The 12065-nt window shown below is 46.9% G+C and overlaps 1 protein-coding gene across 1 annotated transcript in view; it reads left to right on the top strand.

Annotated features, from left to right (window-relative positions):
• Positions 1-4507: 4507 nt before the first annotated feature.
• Sptb (spectrin beta, erythrocytic) overlaps positions 4508-12065 on the top strand; it is a 125706-nt gene continuing 118148 nt past the window's right edge. The window contains exon 1 of the mRNA XM_036206600.1: positions 4508-5130. The gene's annotated coding sequence lies outside the window, so the exon portion shown is untranslated. The remainder of the gene's footprint in view (positions 5131-12065) is intronic.

The following is a 12065-nucleotide window of genomic DNA, read 5'->3' as shown; positions in this document are numbered from 1 at the left end:
TACATCATATTTAAGCTGAATTATTGTTTCTTATAGACTCCAAAAACATTGAGGAAATATTCAAACAGAAGCTGAGCAGCTGTAGAAATAACCCACAGAATAGAAAGTGAAATTAATTTGCAGAGGTAATGGAGCTTTTTATGGCTGATTCTTTCCAAACTTTATTGAAATTTTCCCAAAGGTCTTGGTTAATATTATGAAAAAAAAAATACTGTGAATTTGGTAACTGCTTACTTGCAAACAAAACAATTAACAAGACCATTTATGTTGGCAACAATTATCACATCTAGAGAAAATTGTTTAATTAGTTGAATTGTTAGAACGGTGGGGTAGCTATCATTCTTTAGTATAAACTCAATTGCAATTTCTTTAAATTTGTTTATTTTATGTGTACGAGTGTTTTGCCTGCCTGTATGATCATGCATGACTGGTGCTCTCAGAGGTCAGAAGAAGGCATTGGCTCCCCTAAAACAGAAGTGAACCACCCTGTGAACCACTACATGGGTACAGGGAAGCAAACCTGGGCCCTCTGTAAGAACAAGAGCTCTTACCCACTAAGCCATCTCTCCAACCACCTCAAAGTCAGTTTTCAAATGATAAATTCTCCCTGTGGTCTGAGTTCCTGTCTGATAAATATTAATAAAGGATGAAGACATAGATTTGGGGATCAGGTTCTCCTGATTATCGGTGGAATATGCAAGGTGGTCAATGTCAAAACATTAACTCAAAGTCCTTATAACACACTTGGATCTATGTTCCTGTGGCCTTAGTCTTATGTGCTCAAGATCTAGGAATGTTGGAGCATGGGGACTGGAATGGGGTGACTGTCTGTGGGTTATGGTATCGAGACAATAGAGCAAGAAGAGACAAACGCCGCCTGAACCATCACTGTTTGCTTTACCATGAGAAGAGGAAAGACCTGTAAGTGAACTGGGTGGTGGTAATAAGCAGAAGGACTCTTTAATTAACCAACCTCTCTTCTGGCCCACAGACAGTAAGTTAGGTGTGGATGTGCTGAGGTGGTGGAGGAGCTGGTAAAATTCAGCCACAGTTTTGTCAATTACCTCTCAGAGGATGTGAATTCATGTAGATAACCTTATTTGACATAAATAGAAAGGAAATCTCATTTAAAAAAACATCACATATAACACACACACACACACACACACACACACACACACATATATATATATATAAAAGCAGAGGTGGGAGTGGCGGGGGGAGTCTTTTAATTACTTCTCTGGTTGGTCTCCAAGATGGCAACCTCTTTTTTTTTTTTTTTTTAGATTTATTTATTTATTATGTATACAATGTTCTATTTTCATATATCCTCCCAGGCCAGGAGAGGAAGCCAGATCTCATTACAGATGGTTGTGAGCCACCATGTGGGTGCTGGGAATTGAACTCAGGACCTCTGGAAGAACAGCCAGTGTTCTTAACCTCTGAGCCATCTCTCCAGCCTGGCAACCTTTCTTTTAAGTTGATTGATTTGTTAATTTATTCAGTTGTCGTATCTTTACTAAGTCTGTTTCATGTGTCATGGACCATGCTGAGTGCTTAGAACTATATCTGGAAAGTAATAATGGCTTGATCTGATTTCCTTCTTGGAGAAGAATTTGGCTGCTGTGTGGAAGGAGAATGGAATGGGAGAATGGAAGGGCAGTTAGGAGACCACACAGGCAACCAGGAATTGTGACTGAGGCACTTGAAGTCAAAGGCTTGATGCCCAGGCCGTAGCCTCTCTTGATTCTCAACAATGTGCTTTTTCAATTAGCCTTACAGCTTCTTTGTCTTTGTAAGTTCTGAACGATGTAGTGCCCGTAGGTAATCCCAGACATGGGAAGGAAAACCCAGTTTCGTTTCCTGAAATGAAGCTCAGTTAAAGTACATGTTAGAATCTTGAGTTAAAATACATGTTCGATTCATGAGTTCTTCATTTCTTCATTATTGTTGCTAGGGATTTGAAGTGATCAGGCTTGGCTTGATATTTGCTTTTGAGTACCTTTCTAATATACATGTTCATGTTTAATTCAAAGTGGTTTATTTAAATAGCTTTGGTTTTGTGATTCACTAAAAATAGACTAGTTGGGCAGCACAGAGTAAAGGGTTGGGGGTGGGCATGAAATTGGGTGGGTAGGGAAAGGAGGGGGTGGATCTGAGAAGGGCTGGGGGGGGGGTATGATCCAAACATGTAAAAAACTCTTAAAGAACTGAGAGAGAGAGAGAGAGAGAGAGAGAGAGAGAGAGAGAGAGAGAGAGTATGAGAATGAGAACAGTGAAAGTTCCCCTGTAGTTAGATGCCTCTAGTGTCCTTACTTTTTACTTACGTCCTCTGGGCCTCACCTATTGCCTTCAGCTAGAGCTGGGGACCCAGGCTCTGAGGCTCTCTCCCACTCCTTGACTGACAGTTTCTACTATAGTCTTAAGTACATGCTTTCCCATCTGGTCCCAGAACTCTTCCAAAGCTGTAGGTTAACTGGGAAGCTTGGAATGAAGTAGTACAAGGTGTCAACATGGGCAGGCACAGTCCCCTGATCAATGGAGTTGAGTGCCTATCTTTATCTCATGTAGGAAGTTCTTAAAGATACTCTATAATCTTCAAAGAAGCTCCCTGAGGGCTCTCCTTCTCAATCATGACCTTGATAGTGAGCCGGTCTATCAGTGTTTCCTTTTCACAGTCCCTTTTTAGGCAATGCCCTTTCCTTCTACACCTCTAAACTTCCTCTCTCACCGGGTTCTGATTTATCATTTCACTGTAACTCTATTAGCTGAGATGCATTTGGGGATTCTGTCAGGATAACAGGATCTGCAGCAAATGAGGTTGCATTGAATTATTTATCGTTCAGCTAAAGTGGAGATAGGCACAGTAGACGAGCCGGTTTGTAAAATCTTGGGGTAATCTGTCAGCTGCTTTGGAGCTTTCATGATATTAATTTTTTCTTGTGGTTGAAAATTAAAAAATTTGAATGCTCCAAAGGAAAATATGTGTGCAACCATTCAGTTCTGAGCCACAGGCCTATAGCTAAGAATTATCTGTTTCCTGTAATGTAAAATTATGTAGCAGCAAAGCTGCAATTCTGGGATTCATGAATTTATTTAATAAGTTTAGCCACACAGGGTTTAAAAAATATAAATACATAATTTCCCCCTTTTTCCTTTCAAAAAATAGATCAAGGATTTCTACTTGTGATATGTAAGTCTCAGCTTTTGAACTTGGCCTGTATTTGCTTTTTGGTTTCGCCAGAATTTGGTTCTTAAAAGGACAGTTGTTTTTTTTTTAACTCAATAACAAGCAAAGCAAATTATTTGGGATATTTATTATTAGGATATATATATTATTGAGGAGCTCCAGGACCTTTGGAGTACTAACTGTGGGCTCTACTGAAGAGTCACAGCCCCAGCTCCCCACAAAGGCTTCTAGATATCATCCAACGGTGGGAAAGGGGGAGGAGGGTCAGTGCTAACCTCTAGGATGACCATGGCCATCGTGTCCTCTTCCCTGAAATAGTACCACCATTAGGGAAATCGCTATGTCATAAGGACTCAGGAAAAAGGCAGTGGAGAGGCCTGTGGCTTTGTAATACCTGTGGATTTTGTACTATTTAGCATTCCTTGCTGTCCAAATACCTACTTTCAAAAAAGCGTGACTGCAGCAGGCAGTGAAATCTCTTTTGCGTACCTTTAATACTCAAGCTAAGCTTGAACATCTGGCAATTGAACACCCTTTGCAGATGACTCCTAGAAAACAGCATAATTATACACCCAAGCCAACAAGTCAAGAGTAAGGCTGCTCTTAAGAACTCCTGGGAGCATCAGAGTTAAAACTTCCTCCTGCATCTACGCTCCTTTTTAATCGCCACTGCCGCCTCCATTACACCAGCGATTACCTGGGCTGATGGTCCGTGAGAGATTGATCATCCTAGGCACAGTGTGCGGAGAAAAAAATTAAAAAAAACAAAAAACAAAAAACCCCAAACAAGAAAATGATGAAAGGTACAGCAAGGCGCACAGCAAACCTTACAGAGCAATGACCTTGTATTGTTGAGAAGTCAAGGAAACAGCCTGCACTGCCAGCCGCCCTTGTTCGTCTGTATCACTCTCCCTAGCCGATCCTAGATGCCTTACGGACGGTTCTTCCTAGGCACCCTTGGTTCTGGCCTACTGGACCCCACCCCACCCAATCTTGCACTGAGAAAGCCAAGTCCTGTCCAGAGACCCGGGCTCACGGGAAGGTTCAGGTGGGCTGGTGTGCCCGCTTGCCTGTTGATTACGGCCCCTGCAATGTGTGACTGCAGGCTGCGCGCCACCAACCTGCCTAGCTTGGTTCTCCCGGACAGTACGAGGTTTGAAAGCTGGGATCGCGGCCTCGAGCCCGCAGGCTGGGGGCAGGGGCCTCGGCCCAGTGCCCACCCCCTGCGCTCCCAGCGTCTGCTCCTACTACCAGCGGGTTGTAGCCGGCCGGGAGCGCGCTTTCTAACGTAACCGGCCCACGGGAACAATCTGTCCCTTCCAACCCATCTCAGGAGGGGCGCAACAGCTCGGGAGCCCTCTTCATCCACCCACCCTACGGCCTAAACGGGTCGTTCGATGTATTTTCAAACCCAGATCATTAGGCTGCGGGGACGCAGGGCGGGAAAGGCTGGGAGGACTCCTTTAAGCCGCCAGGCTTGCTGCTCCCGGCGCACGAATTAGGCCCGAGCTGCAGAGTCGAGCCCTTTTCCCTAGGCTAGGGGCTCCGGGTGTGCGGGATCAGGGGAGGTGAGCGAGGACTGGGGCGCCCCTGGGCCAGGCGGCGGCGGCGGCGGCGGCGCTAGCGGCTGGGCAGGTGCCCCCGGGCGCGCAGGCTGATTGGCAGGTGCAGGAGTGGGTGGGGAAGGCGGGCCTGGCGCTGCGGGAGGCTGCGGCCCCGCCTCCCCGCCCCCGCCGCGGGACTATCTGGTCCCGGCAGCAGCGATGTCCCCCGGCAGGAATGTCCCTCCTCAGATAATGTTATTTATATCTCTGGGCGGGTCCGCGGCTCCGCAGCACCAGGCGCCCGGCGGCCACTGTGCCAGGAGCCCCGTGCTGCCCTCCTCCCCCTGCGCCGCCGCCCCCGGGCTCGGGGTGGCCGCCGCTTCAGCCCCAGCGCAGGTGAGTCCCCGAGGGCCGCGCGGCGGGAGGGAGCTGGGTGCCAGGGAGCCAGCGCTGGGGAGCACGAGGGCCCAGGGGGCGGGTGACGCGCCGGCCCTGTGGGGGCCTGGCCCTGGGTGCCAAGCGTGGAGCGGGAGGGGCGCGGAGCCCGGGAGGCCCTGGCGGCTGCGGCAGTCGTCACCCCGGGACGCGGGAATCCGCGTGGGCTTCGCAGGCGCTGGGCGAGCGGGGCGCTAGCTTTGGGAAGCTGGCTAGTAGAGTGTTGCCCCGGGGCGCTGGGAGTGGGTTTGGGGGTGTATGTGTTCTCAGCCGCCTCCCCCAGGACTCTCTCCTGGAAGCAAAAAAAAAGGGGGGGGGGGGGTGATCCTGCCTATCACTGGTCCGACGACTGCCCGCGCCTGTGCCTCCGGTTGCCTAGCTTCTCAACCTCCGGGCGTGTCGGATCCTCTTCTGGAACTTGGCTAGCTCGCTCCCCGGCTGCCCAGCGCCAAGGCTGGCAGGACAGTTCAGGGCAGCAGAGGGGGCCGGGCCTCCGGATGCCGGGCAGGACGTGCAGAGTGGCCCTGTGTAGACCGAGAAGGGAAAGATCAAGTGTCTCAGAACTGTCAAAGACTCCCCCAAACCCGTCCCATGCCCTTTGAGATCCTGTTCTCCAAGCGTCTACTGCCCACTCTATCCGTCCCTTCGTGTCAGCTCCAACAACTTGGCCTGAAGAAATAGCAGAAAGTGGAAGAAACAAGAGCTTTAACACAATCCTCAAGTCCCACCAACTTACTCAGACTTCCCAAAGGGGAAATAGCTCCGAGGCTTGAGTACAGTTTCCGTGACAACAAGCCTTAGGTAGGGCCTTGATTTATAGCCTATTAATATCCAAACCACTGTTTTCAGTGAGCAATTAGAGGTGCTGGGAGTTAATAACACCCCTAACTCACTGCAGGAAAAATGCAAAGGAGCCACTATTGTAGATGCATCCGGCGCGGTGGGATGGGATTATACAGTGACGGTCTCTTTTACTGAGAACTTCAGTGGGGAGAGGATATGGCTGTCACCTCCACGCTCTGAGGCAGCCACGCAAAACCCCTGCCTGTGGCAATCGGGATGTATATAGTTCCGTTTCCAAGGGGAGGTGATTCAGGCAGCTCCAGAATGAGAGGCGCCTTCAGAGGGAGAGGAAGGAAAAAAAAAAAGGCACGTCATTTAAGCTGTTCTCTTAGGCTACCCTTAGCTTCACAGATCGCTCAGAATTTTATTCTAGAATTCCCTTTTTAACTGCTCTGTGACAATGACCCAGGGTAGTCATTTCCTATTCCAGGATCAGACTTAAATGCTTTTCCAATGAGCCCTGGGAAACTCTTACAAATGCAAAATGTTGCTTAATATATGCTGCCCAGCACCCCCAGAGGTTTGGGAACTAGCTAAGGAAAGGAATAGGAAATTTACAACAGAGAAGAGCCCACCCACCTTGAAATGAACTGACTCCAAAGGCCGGCCACTTATACAAAGTGTTACCCAATTCTAGTGTTGAGTAAAGCACACATGGACCCCTTAACTGTTGCATCTCCGTTTATCAGTGGCCCAGTGGTAGTGGCTGGGAACGAGCCAGTCCTGTTAATCTTGAGTTCCCGGAAGACATAGAGTCCACTCATGGAATTGAAAGCACCCAAAAACTTCCAGGCATTCAGGCTGGGCCTTGCAGCACCGGCCTATCAAGTTTTCCCGAGTGACTACCCAGTGGAGAGCTGGGATACCGCCTTTTGCTCCGGCCATTGCTTTTTCCAAGTGCTCTGAAGGTGTCCAGTAGTAGAAGCAACACCTGTTGGATTGTTAGCTTGGGGGGAAAAGGCATAACTGGAGGCTGACTCCCACCTGCCATCACATTCGACACAATAAACACGACTATTTCAGGTGAACTAGGTGTGAGTGAAAGCTTGGAACCTTGTCTGGCACAGTTTTGGGAAATAGTTGGTTTTCGGTAAATAGAGAGAATAAGAGCTTGCATTTTGTCTATCTTTTACGTAGTTGTGGCTGGCTGGTAGTGGTAGTAGTCTTTGTGGACCGAATGAGAGAAAGAGTGAATGACCAGAGATTTCTTTATATCGTTGTATTAATTGTCAATTCTCCAAGGTCACTCATATTATCCTGTTTTAAAAAGTGCAGAGACAAGGCCGGTGAGATGGCTCAGAGGGTAAAGGTGCTGGCTGTACAAGTCTGGTGATGGACCCCACAGAGTTGCCCTCTGACCTCCACGAGTGTCCATGCACATGTGCACACATGCCACAACAATACATCTTTTTTTAAAGTGAGGAAATGGGTTCAGGGAATTAAATAACTTGTCTGCATCACATAGCTGATGTGAGATGAGGTGAGGCCAGGATTCAGGCTCTGTTGCTTGCTCTGGTGTTAAACACTGGGCAGGGGATGCAGATTAACTTGGGTAGATTTGCTATAGCATTCTTCATTCCTTGGACCTCAAACCATAATTGTTCTTATATCAGAGAAGTCTAAAATATATCACCTCAAGGCAGTATTGAGCATTTATTTGCTCGAAAGTTCTTTAGCCTGGCTCATTGTTTTCAGGTCGTTGTTTCAAGGACAGAATTATAATTTTGGCAATAGTCAAACACAGATTTAAAAACCAAACAAAACCAAACAGATTTTCCTTTGAGTCCTGGAAGTGGCCAGAAGGGCTTGATGATGCGCAGGGACAGTGTAATGGGACAGAGGGTGACTATAAAAAATTCATGAGGCAAACGGGATTGGGGTTGGAAGGAACCTTGGAGGTCACTGAATCTAGCCTTCTGTTTATGTGATCGCTTGCTTAAAGGTGAGCCTTGCTGCTGCTTACCTGGTCATTTATGTTATTTCCTTGCTTTTTGCCATTCTAACCCATTTCTTCCCTGTATTTCTTTCTTTCCCATGGCAAATAAGGTCTGTTTCCTGTAGTTCTGTCCATTCAAACCACGGAGGTTTGCATTCCTTTGGGGAAGATGAGCAAGAATGTTCTTCAATATCCAATATTTACAGCTTAGTGAAATTCAAAACCAGGAAAGAAAATGAAAACATCCTAGGATAGGGAAAGGGGAATAGCTTTATGATCATTAAATGCTAAGCTGATCTCTAATTTCCCCAATGCTTGTTAACATATGTAGATGTATATGTGCATTATCTGATATAACAGGTATGCACATTACATTATCCATAGGCAGTACACATCTCAAGGCAAGTCTTATTATGTAGCATTTCTGGAGGATGAGAAAGAACTATAGATGCCTAAATTTCTATATGTGTACCACTTGTGTTCCTGGTACTATACGGGGCCAGAAGAGAGCGTTGGATCCCCTGGAACTGGAGTTACAGAGGACTGTGAGCCTTTGTGGGTGCTGGGAACAGAATCTGTGTCCTTTGCAAGAGCAATACACACTCTTAACTGCTGGGTCATCTCTCTAGTCCCCAGATACCTATTTTTAATCTAACAGAATCACCAAATTTCTCTTGAAGAATATTACTTCAAAATTAAACACTCTGTCCAAAATCAAATTCTGCCCAAGACATGAAAAGGCAGAAAACATGACCAGTGGGAAGTTGGAAGTTAATTATGTTTGTTCATCGTCTATGATGCATTCTCCATCACTCCCAACCTTCAGATTAACACTTACCAATTGAGTTGGGAGCATCAGGAAGGAAAATAGCTATTATGTGGGCTGATGAGAAATTTGGTTTTATAATGATGCTTGGCAGGGAAGCCTGTGGATACTGGGCTCTAAAGTCAGGCAGGCAGATGTGGTAAGACAGAAATACAGACAAGGATACTTGTGCATGGGTATTTTGTCTATAGAGTAGTTAGGACTTTCGGGCTTGATGGGCAGATGATTTTGGTTACTCTGTTGCAGGAGGAAGAGCGCATATGTTGCTATGTGTGCTAGATCACCACTCTGCATTTGCTATGTGCACTAGATCACCACTCTGCATTTGTTGGGGTTATCAGACCTGTGCCTCCCCTCTGACAGCCTCAGGAGGTGTAGGTCTCTTGACTTGGAAGGTAGAGCTGGAGATCAAAGGGGAATGTAGGAAGCAGTCAAGGGACTTCATTGCCAGAGCTGGCTCCTCTCACTGAATAGTCAACTCCCGGTGCTCAATATTTAGCAAATGTCATAACATGTTTCCTTTGGTTGCTCTGCTTACTTCTTCATTCACAGCTGAGCAGCCTGAGTTCTTCCATTCTCAGCCAGCCCTGGCTGAGCATCGAAATCACCAGGGGACCACCAGCCTTGCAGCTTAGCTCACAGAGTTTAAAGGCTGAAAAGTACAGTCACAGACAGAGTGCTTTCTCAGTGAATTATTTGGCTGGCTTCTGACATCCCCAGGCCACCTCTTATTTTGTTCTTCCCTTCTGGTTGCAGGAAATATTACAAAGCTGTCTTCCTGCTACCTCAGCAAGGCCCTCTCAGGCTTTGCTATAATGCTTTATTTCTATTATATCGGTGTAGACCTGGCTGAGGGTATAATTAAAGGGCAATTAAGACTCAGACATATATCATGTTAACAGTGGGGCAAAAGCAGGTTCCCTTTCTCTCGTTTGAATGCTGTAAATTTAGCAAATGAGTAGGAACGGGGCCTAGGGAAAAAGACTTTGCGTTGAATTGGCCGGGGATCCTGCAGCATATTTATGAAAAGAGGAACAGGGCACCTTGACAGTCAAAGAACAATAATTGCTTTGAATTATAGTCAGTTCTGAAGTTTTCACTATTGTGAAAGAAGCAGAAGCTTGGATAGTCTTGGAAATGAATAAGTTGAAGATCTTTTCTATTTGTACCAGACATAAATATGGGCGTGTCCCATGTGAGGATTCATGGCATTTCAGAGGAAGCAAGGTGCATTTACAGTCTTAGCTTATGAGGATGGGGAATGAGGTCTGGGACCTCATCCTGTCCCCATGCTCAGCTCTTGACTCTTCCCTTAGGACTGGTGAATCAGCTTCATCTTCCAGCGTGTTCCCTCAGGAGCACAAAGACAAGACCTTTCCTAACCCTGAGTCAGAGGTTATGGAGCCTTCACTGGAAAGGCCTGAGAAAGCAATTGAGATATATTAAAAGAGAGCGAATGTAGGGCAGGTACTGTGCACCTCACACTGGTCTATGCTCAAGGACACAGAGAAGGAGCAGATGGAGGTCCACTCACTACTAGGAGGCAGACCTGCAAACAGGCGATGACATGGTAGACTGCTTAGGGGGAAGAATGGTATTCCCAGGCAAAGGCCATGGCAGGAAGAACTGAGTCAGGTGGGGGTGTTCAGGAAGGCTTTAAAAAGCATCAAGGGCTATAGAAAAGGGAGGCTAGGAAGGGCACGGTGCAAGGCTGTAAGTATGTGGTGCCACACAGATGGGCGGTAGAGCATAATTACATTCCAGAATCAGTAGTTCTGTGTGGCTGGAATGTGACCACACAATGGAGATGATTTAGGGTTGGTTTGCTGAAGAACTTCACAATTTCATGTTGAAATCAGTGTATGTTTTTACCTGGAGATGTGTGTGTCACAGGGACCTGACCAGATCCTGGTTTGGACAAAGCTCTTTAACAGGGGGAAGAGAAAGTAAATTAAAGTGTGGTTCGAGGTGCACTTATCCTCAAGCAAGGGGATGAGCCCTCAATGTTGAGTCCCTTCAGTTTTTAGGATGTCTTTGTTATCACTTCATTTTACCTTAAAATGACCACACAAGAAGATTTCATTATCTGTCCTTTAGAGTTGGGGGGCTGAATTAGAAATGACCCCAGTGGTTGACAGCTGAACCTATTTATCACCCAGTTTCCCACTTCCATCACTGGAGCCTTCTCCAGGTTCCCTCCACGGGAGAACTGAATATATTCTGGGCTTTCTGGCCAAGAGGAATTGCTTTCTTCCTTCAGAGGAACGTTCTATCTGAGTTTATTGGTTTTGGAGAGAGGCATAGAGAAGTTAGTGGCAGTATTTACACTCTGACATACCCACAAAACCTCAAGATCGGCCCTGCAGAGTATACGGTAATGATGGGGCAAAGCACAAGGTAATGGCCCACCAGCAGATCCCACAGATAGATAAAATGATGGGTTTCAATGTTTGTTGGTGCGTTGGCTTTTCCAACCCCTTATCCCAAGTGTGCTGCGCACCATTATACCTCTGCCTCATTTGGGACCTCAACATTTCCTTGTTTTCCCAGTGATGTCAGCTGCTTTTGGCTTGTACCTCCTTTAATCTCCAAAAAAATAGTGAGTTCTTATTTACTTACCAAACGTATTCTAGGTTCAAGGGGGTACAACAGTGAGCATGGGGGGTGGGCTTCTGACATCATGGAGCGCACATCCTCACTGGGAGAGACACATATTAAATCACATCGACAGGCAGCAAATAGGTCATCATAATATCGGGTGCTACAGGGAAAAATTAAGCAACACAAAAGGGAGCAAGAGATGGTTCTGTTGAGCCGGGGTGGGTGGGGGGGGGGGTGGGGTGGTGGTGGCGGCACACCTCTTAACCCCAGCAGAGGCAGGTGGATCTCAGCCTGGTCTACAAAGAGAGATCCAGGACAGCCAGAGCAGGGAAACCCTGCCTTGAAGAACAAATGAGTGTGAGGGGGGGAGATATAGATGGAGGGAGGGAGGGGAGGGAAGGAGGGAGCGAGCTCTGTTGGGTGAGGTGGGTAGTTAGCAAAGGACTGCTGGGATTTCATCTCAGTAGAGATCCGAAAGAAAGGAGAAAGGAGGTCAAGGGGTGTTTAGGAGTGGAGATTCAGGTTTTCACTTTAGTCCGAGTGAGATAAGAAGTCATTGGACATTGTGGACAGAAAACTGACCTGTTCAGGTTTGTATTTAAAGAGGTTCTATCAGGCATCCAGAGGATTGATTGTGGATGTGGAAGCTCAGTGAAAACGACTGCGGTCCATGTGACAGGGGAGGTATGG

This window comes from Onychomys torridus, chromosome 14, assembly GCF_903995425.1.
Source record: "Onychomys torridus chromosome 14, mOncTor1.1, whole genome shotgun sequence".
Classification (NCBI taxonomy): Eukaryota; Metazoa; Chordata; class Mammalia; order Rodentia; family Cricetidae; genus Onychomys; species Onychomys torridus.
Note: the sequence above shows the minus strand (reverse complement) of the source record. Positions and strands in the feature narration are given on the sequence as shown.